Raw genomic sequence first — 8,683 nt, forward strand, 5'->3', positions numbered from 1 at the left:
CCAAGTCTGTCCAGCTTCCTCCCCCGCCATCGGATCCAACTGACCACCAGGTGAGTGTCCAAGACATTCGGTATTGATATTTTGAAAATGACTGTCATCCGGGGGTTGCAGCAGCACAAACTAGTAGGATGACAATGAAAGCATACGTGGGAAGGGATGAGTTGAGCTATAACACAATGTCGGTTTGGACCAGAATGCAGCACATTGCAATCACTCTTTGACAGCCCCGTAACCTGCTCTCACAGACCAGTGGGGTGAAAAAAATTGGGTGGATTAACTTTGATCGCCGGTTGTGGTAAAAAAAAAAGGCATAGCTCCTTCTACTTTTCTGACAAAGGTCAGTGAACAGCCATGCAAAACAAAAAAGGTGAGCGCTTAGTAGCATTTACCCCCCATTACCATAAAGGCGGACATTCTCCCAATCAATGGGCTTTAATGGCAACCATTTTTCCTTCTTTTCCTTGCAATAAAGCCAGGCAAATGTCCACAGGTCAATGGTTGCTAATGGCAGTGTGGAAGAAGAAAAGGTTTCAGCGGGTAGTCATGCAGTGCCGTTGAAGATGGAAAAGCTGTGTTATTATGGAGTCAGACCTCAGGTTGTGCATTCATCTTCCAGGGGTTAGTTACTTAAGGTGGCCACACTTCTGAACTGAGAACTGGGACGTTTTTTGTTTGGCACTGCATCCAAATTGTTATTATTATTTCTGTGACACTATATAGCCTATACCTTTTTTTTATTTAAAATTACTTTGTCATAATATCATAAAATCTCAGTGGGACAGCCAGGTGAAACAAGTTAAAATAATAACGATGATCACATAGTAGTGGAATACTGAGATTGTTATGCTAAACACATTAAATTCACTTAATTAAATTCACACCAGTAATAGTAGGTGAATGTTAGAATTGTGGGCACGGTCCAGCCAGGCTAGCACATTGGAATGGCATTTAATATCATTCAGAATGATGCACAGCCTTCTCTCTAGGGAGGAAAAATGTACATTAAAGTATGTCCTCTGTCCTTGTTGTAACTCTTTCCTGTCTTTCTCTCCAATAACCCATCTTCCTCTCCTCCTGTACTTTCCTGTTTATCTTCCTTGTCCACTCTCCCTCCTCTATTTTTCAGTTTATTAAACTGTAATAACATTAATCTGATTTCACAAATACATTTAATACATTCCTTTGTGACCGAATGTACCTGTAGGCCTAACTCTTGCCAGCTGCTTAAAAATTCAGCTAACAGGTGCTTACCTAAACGGTAGCTGTAAACAGAATATCTAAGTTCTAAGGAATAACACAAAACACTAATAGCTCTTTCTCCACTTAACTTGATGTGTTTCGTCTCATGTTCTTCTACAACTCACTTACCTACTTGACAAAAAGGGGGGACAGCTTGCACCCCGGCCCAGCATCACCCAGCTACGCCAGTGCTTGCTACATAACGAAGACTAGCTGTAGAGCGGGAGCCACATGTGAGAGTGCAAACGAAACAACAATACCGGCAGATCAAAATAATTCACTCGATTGTTTACGTTCTCAGGGCTAAACCGGGAACATTTCACTGGGACAGGACATCAAAACGGGATTGACCCCAGAAAATGGGCACGTCTGGTTACCTTAACTCAGTTTAGTAAGCTGTAATACGTTTACGTTCTTATTTCACCCACCCTTCTAAATAATCCGCGGTGTTGAATTAAAAAAACAGCAGCTCGGGAAACCATTGGATTACTTATCTAAACTCATTCCATGTAGCCGCAAGCTACTCTTTGAAGGATAGACCAAGAATGTGTAATGCAGGGTCAAAATTCACTGTGTAAAAATTTGGGCCATTTACAGTTGCTTGTAGTACGGCTGGTGGAGCATGGCGCTTGCATTGGCAGTGCTGTAGTTTCCATTTCCACAGTGGGCCAGTATAATCATGTATGCCCTCCGGATATGAGCTTCTATAAAATGAATGTAAGAAGAGACAAGTATTTGAGCATATATGTTGATCAATCATGTATTATCTTACATGCCCACAGCTCATTGTATTTAACTATGGCAACTCTTTAGATGTTGTGTATTAGATCCCTGTGTTGTCTACCTCACCATTTCGCTAAGTACATTTTGGAGTTTGTGTGAATGTAATTAATGGATAAAGGTGATTTTGACTCCACCAGGACGATGCCCTCATAAAGAAATCCACAAAAGAGCACCGAATCTATTGTAAAGAACGTCAGCCCTAACCAATACGCCATTAATATGAAATTTCACAAACCCATGCAACTTGTAATTCCACCAAGAATTACTTGTGAGGGGTCTGCTTGGTGGTTAAATACTGCAAACCATCCGTAAGGAAACGGTCTGCAGTATTAAGGAAACATCCTGCCACAACATTTCAAATGAATGAGTCGCTTGTCACTGCTTTGTTTGATGATATAAAAATGGACTCATGGTTTTCATTCTCTACACAGTGTTCAGACAGAGGGCAGATGCCGTGTCTGTTGTTGAAAGCTGACACAGGCTTTTGAGGCACCTTCTTGGAGACCATGCTCCATATGCCTGCCTCTCAAAAGGCCAGACCTGATCTGTCTTACAGAAGAGAGACTTGTTTTTACCAAAGGGACCCTGAAGACCCTGGTTCTTGCAGTCCCGCTGGTGTGCGTGCACAGGCGCCAGCTCATTCAGACTGATGACAGTGAGAGAGGCTGTCTTCGAAGATATCGGAGGCATATGGTGCCCACCTAAAAACCCATCCCTCAAACCTATTACAGTCCCAAACAGAATCCTGCAACTCAAAAGTAGGGCTCTATGTAGGTAATATGGTTGCGTTTGGGACACGGGCGTGTCATAGTGTTGAATAATATATGCAGTAAGCTGAGATGTGACTACTGAGACGTCGGGGGAGAAAAGGGGTCAGTATTCTGATTCCATGGTGTTGTCCAGATACCAGCTGTTCAGTTGTCTCTCTCTATCTTATCAGATGAAATCTTATCTGGGCAAAACAGATCTGAATCTTCAAGCCCAAAGTCATTGCCAAGGTGGCTTCTAGGGCATGCATGCTCTGTGTTGTACGTTTAGGGTAAAGATGTAGTCCGGTCCCATGGTCAGGAAAAAGTTATAAAATCTCAGGTCAGGTCAATGTATGCAAAGTTCTAAATAAAAGCATGAGGACAAAAATAGTTACATAGTATCCGGCGAAAATATGTCTTACTGCTTTTATCCCAGTGTGCTTAAATGCGTCTTGAAATGACAAAAACGCAGTTATTTTTCTCTCAAGTGGAATTACTGGGAGTGAGAATCTAAATGCCAAGACATATCACATCTAAATTGCTGCACAATTTCCCACACATATATATATATATATATATATATTAAAAACACAGGGTACCAATATTCTGCATTCTATTTCCAGTCTGAACTCAATAAGTGAAATCGATATACTGTATATTAATTAAAAAAAAACTGTATAAGGGTGACAGCATTCTAATTTCTTACTGTTCTCAATGGCTTCAGTACACGTGAATGCCCTTGGCTGATCCAGTCAAAGCTCTGACCAGAAGATCACAATTCATTGACGCTCTCCATCCAATCTGACAGGGCTTGTGTGCAAAGCAACCAAGCTGTGATCAGTACAAAGCTTCCTGGGTTGGGTCCTAAATATAACCCTATTCCTATCCTAATACATTTAAGGTAGTGCACTCAGGGGACTGATCTTCAAGCCATCAGACTGACCTATTGGCTCACTGTACTGTACACTAACTCTGGTCACACATGCATACACAAACTTACCTACCCTTATAAACGTTACCACATATTTATTCACCCATTCAACTACAAGCTCTTTTTTGGTAGGTATTGGTGTACAGATCAGTTTGAACATTTAAGTGACAAAACATAATTCTTCTAATTTCATGGCACTGAAAGTAATGGGATGGATTAATGTAATGTCTGAATTAAGCATTCGTGTTTAGTATGCTGTCACATTTTCTTAGCATGCATTAACTGCCAGATGTCTGACCCATGGTACCGACCAAACACTGAGTTTCTCTTCTGATGATGCTCTGCAAGGCCTGTGCTGCACAGCACCCCGATGTTGTTTGTTTTGATGTCATATTCACCAAATTCACCCCCCGTCTCAGTTCCAAGGTGTTACGCTGCTATATTATTGTGCTGGGGGATATTAGGAATGCACTAACTTTTCTCAGTTTCCTCCAGTTTTAAATTTTAGGAGATGAGGTCCTGGTCCACACCTGCGGATTACCTGGTTTGGGGGGCCCATTGCTGTCCCTGTCCTTGTCCACCTGGTCATACTTCTGACCTAGTCTAAAATCAAATAGCCTCTGGATTTAGCCCAGAGAAATGCATTAATTATTCCAATTGGACCCTTAATATCTCACCCAGCACAGCCAGAAGAGGACTGGTCACCCCTCTGAGCCTGGGTCCTCTCTAGGTTTCTTCCTAAAATTCGGCCTTCATAGGGAGATTTCCTAGCCACTGAAATTCAACACTACTGTTGTTTGCTCCTTGGGGATTAAGGCCGGGTGTCTCTGTAAAGCACTTCGTGACAACTGCTGTTGATTTGATTGATTGATTGAAATTAAAGGCTTGTTCAATTAGATTTAAATCTGGAAATTAACTTTGCCAGTCAAGAACTAACTCCGTTTTTGTCCCCAAAGAAAAATATCTCAACAGTTGCTATGGCAATATCATGATGAAGTATCGTGCAATGAGGTTATAGGCATTTGCTTGTACTTCTGCAGGCAAAATATGTCTATACACTTTAGAATTAATTCTGCATCTGCCCTCAGCAGTTCCATTACCCATGAAGTGGGCCTGTTCCATTGGCATCCATGTATGGCTGAGCCAAAATGCCCTCAACCATATGTCACAGATCAGGTGAAAGGGGGAAAACCTATTATTATCTCTAAACATTGCTTTGCCACTGGTACAAGTGAATATTGGTCATCCGTCCACAGTACCCATTTCCAGAACTCTTCAGGCTATTTTAGGTACTGTACCATGGCCATTTTGTTTTTGAGGTTAGTAGTCTCTGCCATTCTGTTTGAGGTTTTCAGCAGATGGTAGTTGTTGACACATTCTTCAGTCATCCACTATAGATGTCTTCCTTAGAGGTTTGCTATTTGTGACAGTTTTCTTCACTATTTTCATTGTTTTCCTTAATTTTTATCATGTCCCAAACAGTGGTCTTTGGTAAGCCTAAGGTTTCAGCTGTGTTCTGAATGACATTTTGATGATTGTTCAGCATCAATGGCTTCTTTAATACTACCAGACACCTAGTGCAGACTCCCAATTGTCCTAATACTTTTGGTCCCCTGAAACAGTAAGATGAATGTATTTTTCTAAATAGTAAAAACAATATATTCAAACAGAAGTGAACCTAAACCTAACCACATAGTACTTCTGTGATATAAAATCCAAACTTTCAGTCTAGAAAAATTCCTACTGCATTGAGCTTTCCAATTAGGGCACCAGAATCAGCTTGTCAACTAATCCTCAAGCCCACATCTAGGACATAAGTTTGGAACTTGAGGGAGTCCCCGAGAAGAGTTCTGAGAACCACTTCCATAGACATACTAACACTGACTGTTTACACTGAATGAAATCATCATCATCTAATGAAATCAACGGAGTTGTTTTGATTTGGATCACTTACAGACATGTTCTTATAGAAGCCAGACAAACGCATCACCATGTCTATATAAAATGACTAGGCAAACATTCTTCTTCCATAGAAAATTTTCCCACGTGTACACCTAGTCAGTGAAGTCTGGATTTCAGACAACACGTCCTTCAATACAATTAGGAACCCTCCATTGAACAGGTATTTATAACCATATGACAATATCTTAGCTAGTAAGATAACTCAGTGATAACAAACAGATGGGAATTTTACCTTCAAATAGGTTCTGAGTATGAAAATATAACATACACAGTGACAACAGGGGCTTGGAGACAAGGTGCAAAACATGGGGCTAGCTGGTAGAGATTAAACTCATTGTCTAAAGCTAATGATCATCATTAGGCAATTATTGCCGATCTAGCCCAAGATGGTTACAAACAACAGCTCCACAAAAGGATTAAAAGTCGATTAGCCCCAATGACGGAAAAAAAACTGCCAGTCTCACCGTCTCCTCCTCATTCTACATCAGAAAAGCTAATGTTGGAAAAACCAAGGCACAAGCACCACAGCATTCTGAATCGGACACCTCTAACAACAACCAAACTGGTAGTATCTGTGTCGACATTACACAGAAGTGCGGTGATTTCTTCAATTTGTACTTGACATGTTGTTTCGGAGGCAGCTGGATTGGTGTTTCTTTGTAACTCCTTTGTAGTCAATGTTGTCTAGTCCAGCTAATACAAAGTTGTTCACCTGGGTTGTGTCAGTCAGAGTATCTATTGTCTGCCAGTGCAAAATTGTCTGCCAGTGTCAGCAGACAAAGCTTCCAACACAAGTGTCACAAAAGTCTTTGCTTGACAGTTGTTTGTTGCACAATAACCAAAAGCCATCACAGAGGAAAATGCACCTGTAATGGCACCCTATTTGCTGTATATCGCACTGCTTCTCACCAAATCCCAAATAGTCCCATGTCCAAAGCAGTGCAATGTGTCACAGAATAGTGCCATTTTGGACTCAAAGATAACTATTCCATTGCAGGAAAACCACCTGAGAAAATCTGTCATCATGAATGACAAGTGCAATGAACATTACTCGGTCAAGAATGCCAGGGGGGGATTTGGTACTGCGTATGGTACAACGGTTTTCACTTAGGTGTTGTTAAATTGGCAATGAACCGTTGCCAATAAAGGAGATTTCAAGCAGTCTGTTAACAAACAGCCCCAGCCTTGGGTGGTCCAGAGGTCTGAGCCAATGTCTCCACTGTATATACCTGCAGCAGCATGGGCTTAATACCACCCCTTCAAGAAGAAAAACTCAATGTTTCACTATAATCCATGAGAAAAAAACTAAAATGTCCCTGACAACATTAAACCATTGTTTATTAGCAACAATCAATGAAAAGAAGATATTCTGTTTGATCTTATTCATTTCCATTAATGTAACACATCAACCAATTTTCATTAACAAAGTTAATTCTGCACCACTCACATAAATGCAAGAGTGATATAACATGGTAATGTTGAATAAAGACGGATGTTTCCATTTCCATTTCAGGAGCACCACACCCAGAGTGAAGAGATGCGAGCGAAATAAGTACTCTTCCTTTCAACACAGCAACCCACAAAGCCATGCTGTGGAGGGATAGTATTAACATAACAGCCTCTCATTGGTCCACCAGAGGAAGGTCTGCATAGCAGACAGCCCTGAGCAAAAGGCAACTTTAGGACTGCCAACCATGTATCGATGCAACTCTAACACATAGTGTGTAGCAAGCGCAGTTTAGAAGAGCAAAGGGTTAACACTTGGGGTTGGTGGGGTGTTTTCAGCTGGAGAATTGTGGAGGATTTTATTGACACCCAAGATATCTTTTAATGCACAAGCCACTACCAGCCCAACACTGACTAGCCTCCCGCCAGACAGTGGACGGAAACATTTGAGAGCGGATTCATTTCCATACAGGCCACTTGGTGAGTGCTGTCAGCTTGCATTTTCAGCAGCAATCTCTCCACCTCAACACCATAGATGGTGTAGTCTTTTAAGACACACAGAGCTGTACGTATACATCGGGCTTTTGTTCCTGTAAAACCTCCTTATATGTACCGTCTGCCTACACATTCTAAACCACACGTTCTCTATGAACCACCAGTGACGTGGGTCTCCCTCGGTTCTACGTCTCATGTCATGAGGCAGCAGTGTTCCCGTTTGGTCAGATAACCAACTCTTAGTAGGCTACAGAACTGATCAGTTGCTGACGATACCTGACGATTCTCGGCTTAAAATGTTCACCCGGCACAGCCAGAAGAGGACCGGCCACCCCTCAGAGCCTGGTGGCGTAAAAAGGGATTTAGAAAATACATTTCAGTGATTGAGCAGATGTTGACCCACACAGGTGTCACCGAGGCCCTATGTAGAGCACTACTTTTGGCCAAGGTGCGTAGAGTTTGGGTTAAAAGAATCCCAAAAAATGGGAATAGCGCACAACTTGAGACGAATGTAGAAAACACTGTTCACAACATTACTAGGAGTGCTGAACCAGGATCCGGGTTTTGCCATTCAGCTCGAAACAAATTAGGGGTTTGCTGACGTCAGTAGTCCTGCAGCTAAATGTCAATGTAATTATATCCACACTTCTGCTGAAAACCGGCACCCATTGTACCTTCCCCGTTTTGCGTTGGTATTGAAATATCAGCAAATCAGAAAAATTAGCCATTGATCCAGGATAAATTAAAATGGCCTGGTTCAAAGCAGACACATGGCAATTTGCAGTTGGGACTGACCACACACACACACACACACACACACACACACACACACACACACACACACACACACACACACACACACACACACACACACACACACACACACACACACACACACACACACACACACACACACACACACACACACACACACACACACACACACACACACACACACACACACACACACACACACACTTTGCAACGAGACAGCCGCGACTACTGTGGACCTCACGTAAACATTGCAATTAGCAACCCCATCCCACCACAATTCACACACACGCCAGTCTGGGATTAA

Source organism: Esox lucius, chromosome 13 (genome assembly GCF_011004845.1).
Source record: "Esox lucius isolate fEsoLuc1 chromosome 13, fEsoLuc1.pri, whole genome shotgun sequence".
Taxonomy (NCBI): Eukaryota; Metazoa; Chordata; class Actinopteri; order Esociformes; family Esocidae; genus Esox; species Esox lucius.